The following is a 1187-nucleotide window of genomic DNA, read 5'->3' on the forward strand; positions in this document are numbered from 1 at the left end:
ATTTCATTCAAGAAGATAAAGTTGTCTGCCAAGCAATATAATTTTAGGAAAAATTTAGACGTATGGTAATGATATCAGAAGTTGATTTGATTTTAATTTAACGACATTATTTTCGCAACTTTTATAAAAACAAAGCTCTCTATTTAATGCTTAAATGCTTATCTTTATGTAATAATTCTTTGTTGTCGAGCGCTTTAAGAATGCAATGAATTCGTCTAAAATTTAGTCCTAGAGTTGACTTAACCAAAAAAGTTTTATAAAACTTTGTAATTTTTACATCTTTTTTTTTTTAAATTAACAACCAGTTTAAATAAGACAAAGAACCGTATTATTTTTACTCGTTAAGCTTAGACAAGTACATGTAATAAATTGACATCATATCTAAATTGATATCAAGAAATAACCGTTAAAGTAATATTCTCGTAATAAGAGGGAAGTTTAGTCAAGTATAAAAATCAAGTTTATAATTATTCAGTCTTGGCTAAACACAACTCAATATAATGTCGGTTGTTCTTTATACTTTTTACAATAATATCTGTATAAACAACACATACTAAAAATTATAGTAGGTATACGCAATTAAATGCGTTTAAAGACGTAAATTGTTTTACTTATTATGGCATTGCCAAGTGACAAAACTATTGCATTTATCTACGATAAAAAAAAGTTTACGAGCTGAAAGTATCATAAGTTCTTTTATATTAATAAAACTGTGTTTGACGGAATACGATTAAAACCATCGGAATACGAGTAAAACGCTGTTCATACGCTACCGTTATGTTAGAATGTTGTTTCAAATACGCAATTTACTCCCACGCTAATATTACATTTGATTTACATAATCTTACATTTACCGCGTCGCATTCTTCTCCTAATCAAATTAAAACTATGTAGTAAAAATAGTAATACCATAACAATAAGAAATCAGTAAACAAGCATAAAACCAATTTTCCTCAAACCTAACCATGGAAGATTTAATCATTTAAATTTTGTTAAACAACTTCATGTTTTTATGAATTGAATAAATTGAACTTATTGCAAAAAATTCTTTAACAAAATAAAGTAATTTATTTTCTTGATGCCGTAAAAATTTTGGTTTATCTAAACGTATTTCAATAATCGTGAACTTTTTTTATTTTAAAAGGAGATTAGACAGGAAAAAAAATTTTTTGAAAGATATTTTGATA

General features: G+C 25.9%; 1 protein-coding gene across 1 annotated transcript in view; it reads right to left on the reverse strand.

Annotated features, from left to right (window-relative positions):
• Positions 1-460: 460 nt before the first annotated feature.
• LOC100201672 (G patch domain-containing protein 4) overlaps positions 461-1187 on the reverse strand; it is a 1788-nt gene continuing 1061 nt past the window's right edge. The window contains exon 1 of the mRNA XM_065807831.1: positions 461-1187. This exon is cut by the window's right edge and continues 1061 nt beyond it. The gene's annotated coding sequence lies outside the window, so the exon portion shown is untranslated.

Source organism: Hydra vulgaris, chromosome 10 (assembly GCF_038396675.1).
Source record: "Hydra vulgaris chromosome 10, alternate assembly HydraT2T_AEP".
NCBI lineage: Eukaryota > Metazoa > Cnidaria > Hydrozoa > Anthoathecata > Hydridae > Hydra > Hydra vulgaris.